Source organism: Ananas comosus, linkage group 4 (assembly GCF_001540865.1).
Source record: "Ananas comosus cultivar F153 linkage group 4, ASM154086v1, whole genome shotgun sequence".
Lineage (NCBI taxonomy): Eukaryota > Viridiplantae > Streptophyta > Magnoliopsida > Poales > Bromeliaceae > Ananas > Ananas comosus.
In genome coordinates, this window is record NC_033624.1 from 7,377,121 (window position 1) to 7,393,883 (window position 16,763).

The 16,763-nt window shown below is 42.2% G+C and overlaps 1 pseudogene; it reads right to left on the reverse strand.

The window, feature by feature from the left end:
* LOC109709499 lies at positions 5,398 to 15,692 on the reverse strand (annotated as a pseudogene).

The window sequence follows — 16,763 nt, forward strand, 5'->3', positions numbered from 1 at the left end:
TCGTACAAGCAAACCAGGGATCAACGAAGGGTGACATCACACCTGCTGCTAGATTTCAGCATGCCTGAGGCCGTGCTCACCTTTCGGAGCACTGCCGGCCGCAACAGCGCGCGCACGAGCGGCGCGACGTTCAGCGAACAAGCGCGCACAGCATGAAAATCGACCTAAACCCGCTAACCGGGGCATCCCTAACCCAAATGGAGGTGAGCATCGTGTTCAGAACGAGCCCACGATCACCGTGCTCACCTCCCGAGGCACGGAACAGCTCAGGTCGCAGAACAGGTGATCTAAAAAGGAACTTAGTGCGAGACAGGCTGAAAAACGCTTACCGGACTGGGTGGAGTAGGCACGGCGCGGCTGTCGGCACGGCGTGCGCTCGGCAGGGAAGGGTGCGGCTGTCCAACGGGTCGCGGAACCTGCTGGCCGGCGGGCGGGAGGCGCCGTGGCGCGGCGGAGGAGATCAATTCGCGCAACAGTCCTCTTCGGTTCAAGGCTTCCGGCGGCGCGCGCGGCGGCGAGGAGGTCGGGGCGACGTCGATCCGCGCGGAGGCCGAGGGGTCATGGTGCACCCTCCGTGGGGCGGCGTCGTGCGCGTGGCCGAGGTGGCTCGGCTCGCCCGCGCAAGGCTCTGGCGCCGCAGGGTGGCACGAGCGGCGACACGCGGCGCGCAGGACGACGGGGAGGCACGCCGGAGGTCGCCGAGGTTCCAGGATGGCGGCGGCAGCGGGGAGCGGTGGCGGCGCGCGGATGCAAAGATCACCCAGACTCCGGCCTGGGTGAAAGCGGTGACCGCAGAGCTGGGGCGCTCCGGCGGCGTGCGCAGACGGTGGGGCCGGCGGCGAGGTCGCGCGGGCTCCGGGAAGGGCGTCTCGGCCGTCCCAAGTGGCGGCTGCAAAGCTACAGGGAGCTAAAGCTCCTGGGCCAGATCTCCTAGATCTGCCGTAGCCTGCCTAGGCGGCGGCGCAATGCGCAGGGACGACCGGGTCCGGCGCCGGGCTTCGTCGGAGGTCCGGGCATGGCAGGGGATGGGGGCCGAAGGTGATGATCTCCCAGGTGGTCCTCGGCAGAGAAGGAGAGGTGGATTCGGTTGAGAGAGAAAGATGGAGGGGGTGGCCGGTTCAAGTTTTCCGGCGGCCGGGCACCTGCCAGCGTCGGGGTGAGAGCATGGCAAGGCAGGGCTACTGCTGAGGTCGGCTAGGGCACAGATGGGGAGCCTGGGTCGAGTAGATCTAGGTTCCGTGCAAGAAACCACAATGCACATTATACAGCAAGGTATAATTGCACCAAAATCCACCGAAACTACAAATTTCAAACCTAGTCCCTCACAGCACAAGTAAAACGCGCGAATACCCCTCTACGTGCGATTTCACGCGAAACGGTACATAAAATGTCGCGACTTTTGCGAAATTACCGTTTTGCCAACACCGACCTCTCCTCGATCAACGCGCGATCTCCGCAGATCCGTCCGTCAGATTTGCGAACGGATTGCACCAGTGCGATCAGCACCTCAGAGACAACAAAGCTACACCTTCGATTCATCTCGATCGACCACGGATTCACAACAAAATCCAACCTTTTTCCAATAGAAGGAAACACACACACAAATACATATAAAACATGTATTTTTGGATTTTCTCGAAATCCGTGCATCAAACTCAAAATCCGTCAGCGCCAGTAGTTCCAGAATAGCTGAATCCTTCGAAATGAGCTATTGGACTGATATGAACGGAGTCCGATACGCACCAGAAGCCAACTCTACTCCGTGGCTTCTCCGGAAAACCGGAGTTACTATTCACTTAAGTGAAAACTAATAATCGCGTAACTTCTCCGTTTAAGCTCATTTTCTCCTGAAACTTGACGAGTGCTTATGTAATTAAATTACACACATAAACATCGTCAACAGAGAGTTTAGTTGCACTGTCAAAAATCTCAGTCCTTACAGGAGTAGTGGAGAGTAATCTGATAGAACTTTAAATTAAGGTAAGCTAAGTCCATATTTGATTACTATGGAGCTAGTTACCTTAGAGAAGAGTTGTTCTCTGTTGATATGAAGGCTACCAAGGAAGATAGTGAAGCAGAATTTAAGTGGTGGGTGCTGCCGAGTTGGGGCTGCAGCTGAGGAAGACTTGAAGCAGAATTTGTTTGGGTTGTTGAAGCTGAGAACAACCTGAAAGAATACCTAATTAAGGTAAGTTTGATTAATATTTGCTTCTAGTCAAATTAGTTGCTCTAGAAGTGACTTACGTAAGTGTTTCTTGGCTGTTGGAGCTGGCAGACTAGATATTTTTGGTCTGATTGAGTGGCCGAGCAAGAATCCCAGCTGTGGAAGCTTAGAAACTGATGTAAGTGACTTGCTTCTCAAGCTAGGATTAATATAATTGCATAAGAGAAGCTTCTAAGTGGTCCATTTGATATAGGTATACAGGAAATTAAGGAGGGATTTAGGGAATTAGCAGCTTGCTAGTTGCTTGAGCTGGGAGAAGTATCCGAGCTAGAACCTAAACTGCTGAATCATTGAAGTTCAAGGTAAGAAATAGATTTTCAGTCAGGGATTTATTTAACTACTCTATGAGAGATTTTTTTTAAGGATTAGAAGCTTATAGTAAAATGTAAAAATCCTAGAATCCTGTTAAAAGCAATATATACATGTATATAGCTAAGTGTATGTAAAGTTTATCAAGAATGAAATCTGAGATAATTTTAGATTGAATCTTAATTGAAATTCAGTTAATTGTAATAGAAAGCTGTTGATTAGGAGTTCTATGAGTGTTTGAGCCAATAGAAATGCAAAACTGCATTGATGGAACTCCTAATTGGAATTCTATAAAACTAACTTCCATTATATATATACAAGAAAACCCCATTTTGAGGGGCATTCAGTTGTGTAGTCTCACAAATTCTACTATTTTTCATAAACCATGTAATTTGCATGAGTCCGGTTACTGTACTCTTATAAGTATAAATCTTTTCGTAGTCATAAATTATTTTTATATAAAACTTTCCAAAATATCCGATATACCATTTTCGATCCGGACTCTACCCGGACCCTATTCGGACCCAATAAAACATAGATAGTATACAGGTAAAAAAAAATAGCTATTAAAGTTTCGGATATAGATCTGGATATTTTATACTCATATTTGATTTGGACCGGACCCGAATGCAACTTTTCAATGGATAGGATTCGAACTAGTTTTCAAATCCCGACACGGACCTGGACCTAATGAAATATCCGAGATAGTAAATAAAAAAGATTTGAACTTTTGAAGTTGAGGGATCAAGTTTAATAAAACTTACAGATGAGTAGTCTCTAAGTATTTTCATCCTAATGAAACAATGAAACCGTAGCCGCTCTTTTACTTCTTTCTTTTTTTTTCTAATTTTTTTACTATTTGTTTTTCTTTATCTTTATTTTTTGGGAAAACTTCAAATACCATCCTTGTAGTTTCGCACTTTTTCATTTTAATACTCTGTATTTTAAAGTGTATCAATTTAGTATCCAGTGATTTCGCACTTTCTCACTTTAGTACCCTGTGATTTAAAGTATATCAATTTAGTACCCTGTGGTTTCATTTTTCTCTTTTCGTTGGCCCCTCTGTTAATATTTCGTTAAATTATATACAAAAGACTTCAGATACCACAGCGAGACCAACATCGACCTAATGATCCATATTCTTAATTTATGCTTTATCTACACAGTTCAAAATGTGGTTTTACTTAAGTATTAATTAATCATGCAAAATATATACTCTTATTATAATTTTATTGAAAAATGTTGGCATACTTGGATGAGTTTTTCATTGCATGACCAGGGTATTATTTCTGAAGTTTCTTTGTGGTTAAATCTTTTGATGATTGGAAAAATGATATAAAGTCTAAAACGATCATCAATTAGTTGCATTTTAATTACTACACATATGTAAACTTTCAATTTAGGAATTATATAAATTCCTATCTTAAAATCTTAGTAGAATTATTTATTTGTCTCTTTTATGTGAATTTTTTTACAAAACTTTTCGTGTTGCATGTCTTTATATTAATTTGGACAGTGACTATACGAGTATTATAATATAATCCCTGCAATATTTAATATTTGATAGTGCTCTGGTCAAGGATTTAAGTGGCGTGGTACGGGATCATGTTGAAGACTTGTCGGTACGGTACGGCACGATGCGTGCCGAGCCGTACCGATGCGTGCCGGTCAAAAAAATTCTTGTATTCCGACGCATAATAGTATGAAATATTTATTTTCTTTAGTAACAAAATATTCTAACTATTTATTATGTTGTTTTATAATATCTTTTGAACTTTATTGAGAAAAGTACTTACTAATTAAAGAATAGAGGGTTTTGAGTTGTGTCATCGCCACGGGGTCTGTATCGTATGGTTAGTTAATTCGCGAATTATTCGCGAATTATTTGCGACTTTTTGGAAATCCGAATTAAACGGCCATTTTCGAATTTTTGGAAAAAATTCGGAAAAAAGGGAATTTTTTGACAAAAAATACGTGTTCGCGTATTATACGGCAGGCCGAATTATTCGGCCCAAAAAAACGGACCAAGCCCGCAGCCCGCAACCCGCGCGCCTGCCCGCGCCGTCCGCGCCTGCCCGGGCTCCCGCATGGCTCTTGGGCCGGTTGGCCCAAAACAGTAAAATACAAAGAAAATAAATAAAAATCTTTCCAAATACATCGCCTAGATCAAAAAAAAAAATTTCTTTTCGAATTTTTACTTAATTAGCTTAATTTTATAGCTATTTATTCTTATATTTTTAAAAGATATGAATATTTATGCTAATAGCATAAATCTTGAGAGAAAAAAATTTAATTTAATAGCCGGATTTTTTATCCCGAATTTTTAATTAGTAAACGTATAATATCCGTATAAATCACGTATCCGAATAATTGATAAATCCGTTTTTTAGCCGTATTTTTCAACGAATTTAAAAATTCGAAGACGAATTTTATCCGAATTTTACCGGTACCGAATTTTTGCCGAATCCGAATTAACTAACTATGCTATATCGTGCCGGCATTTTGTTGGCACTGTACGACACGGTAGATATGGCCCGCGCCGACGGACACTTAAAACCTTGGCTCTGGTGATAGAGCATTCGTATCGACAATAGACACAATTGAACTTGATATAAGCTCTTTTGAACTCTCTAGGGTCCGAATTTCACGCGTGTTAATTACATGATCTCAAAATTCACCACTTAACACTACTTGATCACTAATGATTCAAATTATGTAATCATATTTAATGGTGCTAATCATCAATTCAGAAACTCTTTTGTTGAAAACCTTTCGTTGAAAACACTGTGGATGTATAATTGTGCAAGGTGAGGCAACTTAATTAGTTCAAGTATATTAAGAAACCATAAGATCATGAGCTCACAATATTTATCTAATTCCCTCATTACATACTTTTCTTTTCTGAGCACAGAAATTCATGGCCCAATGGGCCTTCTCTTAATTGGCAGGCCCTTAGGAAAGCCCAAGAAAGGAAAAGAGACTGGGAAGTCATGTTCAGCCAGCTCCCAGTGAAATCTCTGGACAAGGTGGTGGAGGAAGACTGCCATCTCTAGTTTCCCAAACTCCGCCCCCGGGCAAAGCCGGGGCCGCAGCCGAACGACATCAGACTGTTACCGCTCTTCACGGGCAGCGTCTGCAGCAAAAATATAGTACAGTTGGAGATGCGTGAGGTTGAAGATATATACATAAATTTTGATCGGTTGGATGTAGTAGAAAATGCTGTAACTATAAATAATCTATTTTTTTGCATGCAGTCGAGAAGTGTACTCAAATTTTGCACTTTGTGTATGTGACGATTAAATAATTACCTTCATTATAGAAAAAAAAATATTTTCTATTTAAAAAGTGATTAGGAATTGTGGCCAATTTCGGCATAGTTTCAATTGCTGTAGTAACACTATAGTTAGATTCGAATTTATCATACCAAATACCAGATTTGGATCTATATATAGTTACAAGTGTATTGCATTTGCAGCTATATGCTAAAGTATCTGTAAATTCTTAGTGAGCTGCAAAGAGAAAAAGAAAATAATTTTTGTTAGTTTTTTATTTCGAAATCTAATTAATTATTTGGTAAATTTGGGGTCCCAATTTCTCATTGTTGCAATGCATGAGATTTAAGTAGAGATTAATTGCTACTGACCTGCCATCTCCATGGATTGTAACTTTGTGGATCATCATATATTGAAGGATCCAAGTGTTCTGCTGAAATTATTGGCACCAATTCCCACCCACATGGAATATCATATCCTTTGATACAAAAGAAAATTAAGGACAGGAAAAAAAGAGAATCTTTAATTATTTTGAACTTTGCTACAAAATATATAGATGATAGAGATTTAAAATATCTTCAATATATATGCATTATTTGACTGTAATTACCATCACAAAACGAATACAGGATTTAAAAAGAATAGCAATGTCAAATGTAAGGATATTTTGAAAAAGAAAACATGTGTTAAGAAATATACATGTGTCGTGTGCCAATTTTTCATTAGCCTGCGACTGACAAAATTAAATTCGTCTGTAACTCCACTTAAAAAAGAATGCCGTAATTGACTTTCTCGTCAGTAGTGCTTAAGTTAATTACGAGAGAGAAAGAGATAGAAATAAATATTAAAAATTAATTGCTATAACTCTTTTTCATCATCTTATGTAATAGAGTAAATTTGTTTGAAAAAATAAAAAAATAAAATAGTTGCAATTTCAAAATCATTGACTTTTTATTAAATAAACAACATTGGGAAAAAAAATTTCACATGAACTTTAGCTTAATAAAAAATCATTTTCATTCTAAAAATCACTTGCGGGCAGAGAAACAGGCTCTGCGGATATCACAAAAGATTTTCTAGAAAAAAGAGGCATCAATATTTATACCTTTGTATTGCACATTTTTGATAGCCCTCCTACGCAAGAACTTCACAATGTTGCCCAATCTAAGTGTCTCAGCAATCACCTGGAATTATATATATATATACATATTTCTAATTTTAGCCTCATCAACTCTATTTCATAAAAAACTTAATAAAATTTTTCTAATATATACCAAAGAGAATCTTACACAATGTGTGAACTCCATCTGTTTATAGTCATCCCAGTTTAGTTGCTTGTCTCCCCTCTCCTCCTTTGTCACGCCCCGGGGTCCCTTTTTAGTTTAAAACAAAGCGGAAAAGCGTCTGAATTTTTTTTTTTGAAAACCTGACCCCAGAGTATGCCAGATCCGCCACAAATACAGGAAATCCACTGTTCACACGGACAGAGTCTCCCCTGTATTTGCACGGCGTCGATCAAATACACAGTACAACCAGGATACAACCACAACCAGATGAATATAAAAATAACTATACATTCATACATTCACCATTCACATCACAGTTTTACATTCAAGGTTTAAACAGAAATCCAAGAAAATCTTTTGAAAACTGTTTCCTACACAGAAACCTTTATTCTATTAAAAACGCTACCACGAGGGGTAGAAAACCTTTTATTTTACAAAATCCAGAAATCCACATTTTCAAATGTAAATAAATACTGAACCACATAAACCAACTAAACTATATATCAACAGAAATACCAAGGATAATAACTAAATCGAAATAACCTGGGTCGGAAGCTCTATCGACCGCTACACACGTACCTCACGTCTCGTCCCACTACTCATCGCCCGCGATACCTGAAAAATGGTGGGGGAGGTGAGAACATGTAAACATGTCTCCCCTCCCAGTGGGTACCGCAAGCCGAAGAAGGCGAGGAGTACTCACCGGATCAGGAAGAGAGCTATACAACAACACGGAGAACTAGATAGACATAAGTGCTGGTAAGTAAAGATGCTGATAAGTAAGGAGCTGACAAGTATAGATGCAGGTAAATAAAACAGTAGCTACAATAAACAGATAAGGATGTACTGAAAATAAACACTACAGCTACTGTATGCATGCGTCAACTGACGATAAGCTCAAAAGTACCCAATCTCGCTGCCCTATTGGTCCGAAGACCTCAGGCCCATGCCACACTGCTCAACCTGTACCTGACCCTCGCAATGAAGCCCCTGGGTCAGAAGCACAGTACCTGACCCTCGCAATGAAGCCCCTGGGTCAGAAGCATATACCCTCGCAATAAAGCCCCTGGGCTCACGGGTTGGCAATCCAACCACTTTTCCGGAAAAGAACACCCTCTTGCGGTGGATCAGACCGCTGGTGTTCGTGAAATGCGTACCTGCAGTGGCGATCAATGTAGTATGCTCAAAGATCATCCATCGGCAACTAGCCGACAATCCAGCCCCTCAGGGCACACCGACCGTATAGGCCATCAGCAACTAATCGGCTACGTATGTCAAGATAGAACTGTAGCAACTCGACCGAATAGGTCATAGATATCAAAATAAGGGAACCGCCCAACCAAATCACAGATATAGTGAACCGATAAGTCAACTCTACTCCTAAGCATGATATCAATATGGAACTAACTGAGTAGAGGAATGCAGAACAGACCAACTAGGTCAACAGATACGGATGCTCAACAGACCAACTAGGTCAACCGATACGGATGCGGATAGAACTACTCTACTCCTACTCAGGATACTAAGCATGCAAACAACGAGTAGAGTATAATCAAACAACGTGGGTGTAATGTAAACAACAGAGGTGCAAAGCTCAATATATAACGTATGCATGGATAATAACAAAGGAGCAAGGGTAAGAAACCATCACCGAACGTGCACCACTGTACCGACGTCGGATCGAAGTACCCACCTGTACAAATGCTGCGCCTGTCTCCTGACTGAAAAAGGACGTCGACCGGACCTAAGGAAGGTCCACCGGGTTAGTGTCTAACCCACAGCTAATAACCACTAAATCCACAACCTACAAGCAAATCCATGGAGATCGGTTTCCCAAACCGATCGCCGTAATACGCCGGAAGTCCCGTAATCGCACGGGGACTCCGCCGGGAGCCACGAACTGTCCCGGAACATACCGACTCGAGCTACGAGTCACCTGCTGCCACTAAACATAAATAATCATGCATCATGGCAGCGAACACAACTCCTCGTGTCGAAACAATTATCTCCGGATAATCGTTTCGATTCGGGTTCCCAGAAGTGTCTAATTCGACACCGGAACTCACCGTCGCTCACCCGTCATTTCCGAACTCTCGAAATGACGCAAGTGACCAGCCAACAAGGCTCAGCGACTACACAAAAGCTCACGAAGCACCGTCGGAATAATTCCGAACCGAACCCGCGTTCCGTCGGCGGATTTCGCCGAAAAACGCACCGGAAATGCATTTCCGATCTTCGCAAGGGTCTGGGGCCTTGGACAATCAGTCCAGAGGTTATCCTCAACCAACACTTGCTGCCAACAGCAGCTACGACGAACCAAAATGCATAAAAGCCCTCCTGAATACCTGAAATCGCATTATTTCATGCGATTTCGGCGCTTTTACGGTCCAACTACGCAAACCAGAGGTCAAACTGCCGAGCCAAGATACCCACTGATAGGTTTCGATGTGCCGGAGGCCGTGCTCACCTTTCGGAGCACTGCCAACCCTTGTGGCAAACGCACACCCGACGCGAACCTCAGCGAAACAGCGCGCACAGCGCTTACATTGCGTCAAATTCGCAAACCAGGGCATCGTTGACCCCAACGGAGGTGAGCACGACGTTCGGCATGAAACGAGGATGATCGTGCTCACTTCCACATTCACCGGGGTGCCTTCGGATCGCCTGAAGGGTGACCGGAACCCTAAAACTGAGTGCTGTAACTAAAGTTTCAGCTTACCAGATCCGAGAGAGCTAGGGTTGGCCGGCAGCTGCCGGAAGGTGGGCGCTCCGGCCGGGGACGAGCGTGGAAGGTCGGAGGGGTCCCGGGCAGGCGCTGCCCGGCGGCGGAAGGCGGCCGGTGGCGCGGCGGCACAGATCAACCCGAGACTTGCTCTCGGGTTCATGGGTTCCGCGGCGGTCCGGCGGCGGCCGGAGGAGCTCCGGGAGGCGACGGTCTGTCGGCGGAGGTCGAGGAGGAGGAGGTGCTCCCGACGGTGGGCGGCGGCGGCCCTCGAAGGCCGTACTGGTCCAAGCAGGGCCCGCACGCGCTCGGGACGGCCGCAGAGAGCTCGGGTGGCGGCCGGCGGCGTGCGGGGACGGCGGGGAGGCGCGCGCGAGGTCGCCGGAGGTCGCCAGAGGGCGGCGCGGCCGATAGGGAGCGGTGGCGGCGCGCGGATGCAAAGATGACCCAAGCTCGGCCTGGGTGCATGCAGGTGGCCGCAGAGAGCTGGGGCGGCTCCGGCGGCGTGCGCTGACGGTGGGGCCGGCGGCGGAGGTCGCCGGGGCTCCGAGGAAGGGTGTCTCGGCCGTCCCAAGGTGGCGGCGGCAGTGCTAGCAGGGAGCTAAAGCTCCTGGGCCAGATCTGCCAAGATCTGGCCGCAGCCTGTCTGGGCGGCGGCGGCGGTGCGCAGGGACGACGGCGGCGACGAGGGGAGTCGCCGAAGGCTGGGCCACGGCCAGGGGACAAAGGTGCTCGAGCTAGGTGGCTACCAGGGTCCGCAAACCACAATGCGGTGAAGGGGTTGGCCAAAAGGGAGAGAAAGAGAGGTGATGCAGGGATTTCCGGCGGCCGGAGGAGCTCGCCGGCGGCCGGAGCATGCGCACGGGGAGGGCAGGAGATGGCTGAGGCGGCTGGTGGACTAGGGCTAGCAGGAACGACCTAGGGTTAGGGTTTCCAAGCAAAAAAATCTAACATCAACTTATAAATGTAAGTGTAAATTTGCCGAAAAGTCCTCCAAGACTCAACCATTTAATCTTAGTCCCTCACCGCACGAATAAAACGTGCATAAACCCCTCCACGTGCGATTTCACGCGAAACGGTACATAAAATGTCGCAACTTTTGCGAAATTACCGTTTTGCCATCACCGACCTCTCCTCGATCAACGCGCGATCTCCGCAGATCCGTCCGTCAGATTTGCGAACGGATTGCACCAGTGCAATCAGCACCTCGGAGACAACAAAGCTACACCTCGTTTCGTCTCGATCGACCACGGATTCACGACAAAATCCAACCTTTTTCCAATAGAAGGAATAACACACACAAATACATATAAAACATGTATTTTTAGATTTTCTCGAAATCCGTGCGTCAAACTCAAAATCCGTCAGCGCCACTAGTTCCAGAACAGCTGAACCGGTCGAAACGAGCTATTGGACTAATATGAACGGAGTCCGATACGCACCAGAAGCCAACGCTACTCCGTGGCTTCTCCGAAAAACCGGAGTTACTATTCACTTAAGTGAAAACTAAAAGTCGCGTATCTTCTCCATTTTAGCTCATTTTCGCCTGAAACTTGACGAGTACATATATAATTAAATTACACACATAAACATCATCAACAAAAAGTTTAGTAGCACTGTCAAAAATCTCAGTCCTTACATCCTTAATTTTGCAATTCTTGTGTGCTCCTCCTGCAGTTTATTAAGTTTTTAATTACTTACAATATTAAGTACTTGGAAGTTAAAAAGAAAGAAAGAAAATTTATATAGAGGTCTCCACACATCATATAATATTACTAATTTTTCAATTTCTAGAGAATTTCCTTTTTTTTAAAAAAATTCCCTATCTTTTCATCCTTTTGTATATATGTATATATCTGAGTTATTACTTTAAGATTAATGTTTTGTTTTCGCATTTTTTTTCTTTCCACACATCATATGGACATCCCTTTATTAAAATTTAAATATAAAAATAAATAATTTTAAAGAGATAAAATGTAAGAGTACTAATAAACATTTCTCAATCCTGAAAGGTGCTCGATCAGCATGGACTTCGTTAAATTAAAACTTATAATTTGAGGATATGTATAAAAAGATTAAAAAAAAAAAAATTTAAGAAATTATCTTAAAAGCCAGAGCACTACATAAAGATTTCTCAATATATATATATATATATATATATAGAGAGAGAGAGAGAGAGAGAGAGAGAGAGAGAGAGAGAGAGAGAGAATTATGCATACTATCGATAGTATTAAGCGGTTAGTGCTATTGAATTTTCGGCCATTGGATGAAAGAATGTGCGGTTAGGAGGATAGTAATTTCCTAGGATTGAGTAGATGGTTGGTTGATTAATAGTACAATCTAACAGGTGGAAATGATCAAAGGTTAGATCTAACGGCAGAAAACTCGATAGTATTAAGAGCTTAATACTATTGATAGTATAGTAGCTCTACTAAGCAGTTACTGCTATTGAATTTTCGGCCATTGGATGAAAGAATATGAGGTTAGGAGGATAGTGATTTCCTAGGGTTGAGTGGATGGTTGGTTGAATAGTATAATCTGACGGATGGAAATGATCAAAAGTTAGATCTAACGGCTAAAAATTCGATAGTATCAAGAACTTAATATATATCTATATCTCTCTCTCTCTCTCTCTCTATATCTATAGAATAAATTGATCAGAGAGCTTCATCCTTAGCCTACATGCGGTTTTTCCGCGCTTTTGCGAGAAGAGAGGAAAGATGAGAAAAGAGGAGGTAAAAAAGAGAAGATGAAGGGGGCGAGCCGACGGGGCCTGCCCGGTTTGGGGGGGCCGGTCGCCGAGAGAGAGAGAGAGAAGAGACTGAGACATGATGAAGGAAGAGCAGAGAGAGAGAGCAGACATCCCTCGCGATTTGGGAGGGGTCCCGGTCGCGCGAGAGAGAGAGGGGAGAGGAAGAGAGAGACGAGAGTAGGTGGGCACTGTCGGCAGAGATCTTGACATTTCACGTGATCTGATTAGGACATTCTGCCATGCTTATTTGAAAGACAGAGAGAGAGCGAGAGAAGATAGAGAGAGAGGGGATCCCCACACCTCCTCCGGCTCTTTCTTTACCCCATGTGCGCGGGACCCCGCCAGGTGGGTGCGCACCGCCCAGTCTACTGCCTAAGCGGACCCAGCGCCGCGGCCGCTCTACATGCGCGGGCCCCCTCTCTTTCACTCTTTTTCTCCCTCTCCCCCCCTCGGTTCTCTCCCTTCCTCCCTCCCACTCTCCCCGCCTACCCATCTCCCGTCTTTTCCTCCCCCGGCTCTTCTCTCTCTCCTCCCCTCTCTCCTTTACCTGACCGCTGAGCCGCCGGCGCCAGTTGGCGAGCTCGCCACTAACTTACGGCCGGGCAAAGGCCTCCTTGCGGGGCGCGGGGGGCGGACGCCGCGCACGAGGCGTGCAACAGGGCGGGCGGTGCCGGGTCCGCGAAGTGGGCGGGCCGGGCGCAGGAGCAGGTAGGCCAGCGTCTTGGCTTCGGTGCGGCGTGCGGTGGATGCGAGCGGCGCAGCGTGCGGGGCAGGGCGTGGCCGGGGTGTGTGGAGAGGGGCGTTCTCGGAGTGCGCGCGAGGGGGGCGCGGCGCGGCATCGGGCGTGCCGGCACGACGCAGAGCACTGGTGAGGGGAGTGAAAGAGGGACTGAGGTGGAGAGAGGGGAGAGAGAGAGGAAGATAGGCGCTGGGAAGAGAGAGAAAGGAGAGAAAGAGGAGAGAGAGCCAAAAGAGAAGAGAAAGAGAGAACAGGGAAGAGAGAGAGAGATTTTAAAATTTTAATTTTTGAATTTTATATTTTTATATTTAAATTTTAAATTTAACTGTTAGCATTTAATTAATTAAATTTATTAATAATGTTATATAATATATAATTAATTAATTTATTAATAATACATATGATAAATTGTGTTTTAAGTTTCAAATTTTTTTATCCTTCCATGTTTAAATAATTTTTTTTAATTTTTCTTTCTCTTTAACTTTTGAATTTTGAAATTTAAAATTAAATTTAGAAATTATAAAATTTAAAAAATTTGTTCAAAATATTTTAAAATTTGCATAAATATTCCGCTGCGAAGCGCGGGCCTTCACTCGTATATACATAGAGAGAGAGCGCTAGAGAGAGAGAGAGAGAGAGAGAGAGAGAGTGAGTGGTGTGCTTTTAGAATCAAGTGACCTCCACGTTATCAAATCATTTTTGACGCTGAAACTTTTGAGTTGATGATCACCTTTACTAAATTTAGAGCATTCGAAGTATCAAGAAAATAAATTTTATAATTTTTCAATATCATATACCTAGTGATCGAAGTAGCTTAAAATCAACAATTTTAATAATCGTGATGAGTTGTTTGCAAGTACATAACGATATAGAAATATCTAAATTACGTAAAATTTTGGTAGAAAATTTTTTGTACTATATAAAACAAGAACAATATTTTTCATTTAAAATTTTAGTGTCATATCATTATTTTTTTATAATATTTTTATTTTCACTCGTTGGTTTTGAGTTATTGCGATCACTAGGTAAATGATACTAAAAAATCACGAAATTTATTTTTTAGATATTTTCAATACTTTAAATCAAATCTAACGACGTCAATCATCGATCAGAAACGACTTGATAGTACAAAATCTACCGTACTTGTAAAAGCGCATAAGCCAGATTATATATATAAGGTTGACGTAGTTACGTACTCTCAGTTGTTGCACTGCTTTGGGGGAAGACTGAAGGAAGTAGATGGCGAGGGCGATGGCGGCGGACGACGTTTCGTGGCCGGCGAAGAGCATGCTCAGTACTAGGTCAAGGATTTGCTCTCTGGTTAGATTTTGATGTTTCAAAACCAAATCAAGAAGATATCCTCCCCCTTCTTCTTCTTCTTCTTCTGCTTCTGCTTTGTCTGCTTTTTCTGCTTCTTTCAGAAGCTTCTTTTCATGCAGCTTCTGCTTGATCCTCTCATCCAGCTTTTGCCCTATCAGGCTTAGGATCTTGGCCCTTGACTGTAAAATCAAATTTATCCAACTTAATTATTAATGTAAAATTGTAATAAATCATTAAGATTTTGTTTGGTATTGTCGCTACTTTTGTTGTTTTTTAAGTAATGATATATACATCGAAGCACAAAAATTCACTTGCCAATATATTTAACCATATTATATAACTTTTTAGGGTTTAACTCGTTTTTTATTTTTCTATTTTGCGGTTTAAAAAGTTTAAAAAGTGTCCATGATATGTATACCCGTCACCGCATAAGTATATAAGCGAAAAATGAGAAAACATCGAAAAGCGCATTAGATAGCATAGTAGCTCTACAATACATATATAAGAGTTAATTTCATACAAGTCCTGCAAACATAATGAATGTCAAATATATTCCTATAAAGTTCAAATTTTATATGTTGTCCCTACAAAAATCCTGATATTTTCAAATATGTCCATGCCGTTAGAATTCGTTAGAAAAATTTAGTTAATCATAGGTTAAATACTTAATCCTGGTTAGTTTTTGACATTTTTAGCCCTTTATATTATACTGTTATGACTTTTGAAGGAATACATTTGTAATGACAAATTGAAAGTATAAACAGTTCTCTAATGATTCTCTAACAGTAACAAATCAGATAGGCATATTTAAAATATCAAGAGACTACTTTTGTAGAGATAATATATGAAAGTTAAACTTTATAGAGATATATTTGTCATTCATTATATTTGCAGGGATCAGTATGAAGTTAACCCGATATATAAACTAACCTTGCGAGCTTTCCTATGAGCCGTTCCCGGGAGATTCAACGGCAGTGATGCCATTCCCCGCATGAAGGTGGCGTACTCCGTGCTCTGCTGCTTCGCCTCGACCGTTTCCTCCTCCATGCTTATCAAATGCTTCACCATTACACTAAGGGCCCGTTTGTTTTGGTGTAAGTGGAGTGATGGAACTCAAGTTCCATCACTTCCGTTATTTGTTTTGATGTAAGTGAAAAATATAATGTAACTCAAGTTACGTTAGAGCTCCACTTCACCTACTCTCGACTTCCTCCTCTAAAGTGCCGAACTCGACTTTCACTACACTCAACCTCCTCTAAAAAATTTATTAAACAGTAAAACCTAAACTCTACTTCCTTTATAATGGGTTAGAATTACCTTATTTATAATAAATTAGAATTATCTTTAAATAATAATAAAAAAATTAATTATATAATAGATTAAATTTTATAGTGGTAAATTTACTACTATATTTAGGAGATAATGAGATCCACTTACTTACATCAAAATAAATAACGGAACTCAAAAAACTAATTTTACCAACACCAAGTTACATCAAAACAAACAACAGAAGTGATTGAATTTAACTTTCAGGCGGTACGAGTTACGTCAAAACAAACAACAAAAAAATAATCACACTTCAGGAAAACTCAAACACCACTACACTTGACTTACGTTGAATCTACAAATACGTCAATCCAAACGCCCCCTAAACGTAAACTGCATGGACATATACACACACGTGCGAACAAAATTAATACACATGCATGCACGCATGCATGTATCTGAGCCATGGAGAAGTTCACGTGATTGGGCTTATTAGCTTGTTCAATAATAATAATAAATAAATAAATTTCAGTTTACTTTATTATCGATTAGTGCATTTTTATTTTACTAATTAACGTATGGTTCAAAAGATTATACTTATCTATTTTGTGATTAAGCGCAATTTACACTTAATAATTCTATAGTATGTTATTTTTGTTTCATTGTAAAGATCTATTGTTAAAGAGGATATATAATATCATTTTGTAGATTTTAAAAAATTTGGCTCTGCTATTCTATTTGACAACTGACAACAAGCTTTTTTTTTTTCAATAAAATAAATTTTTTTAATCACAGGATGATAAAATAAAAATATACTAAATAGAAATGGTCAAAGAAAAAAAAAAAGTTGTACGTTCTTTGCTTCCTTGTGGG